Source organism: Lucilia cuprina, chromosome X (genome assembly GCF_022045245.1).
Source record: "Lucilia cuprina isolate Lc7/37 chromosome X, ASM2204524v1, whole genome shotgun sequence".
NCBI classification, from domain to species: domain Eukaryota; kingdom Metazoa; phylum Arthropoda; class Insecta; order Diptera; family Calliphoridae; genus Lucilia; species Lucilia cuprina.
The window spans coordinates 9408666-9408929 of record NC_060949.1 but is presented as its reverse complement, the minus strand read 5'-3'; positions in this window follow the sequence as shown (position 1 = coordinate 9408929).

Sequence of the window (264 nt, the reverse complement as noted above, 5' to 3'; positions counted from 1 at the left end):
ATTTCTTTTGCGGAAAAAATAAATAAAGCAAAAACATGCACTTCATTTGGGAAAAGACAGTTATTTGCATTTTTGTGAAAAAAAGAAAACTAATAAAACATCATAAAAAGCCGGCTGTGTAAAAAAAGGTTTTTAATACGGAAAAATAGTTGTGCTATTCATTGATTTTAGTGTTATGTTAGGGATTCTATACACTTTTGGTATAAATAGTGAACATTTTCATTTTCAAGTATTTATTTTTATAAACTAGTAATGGTATTTTTT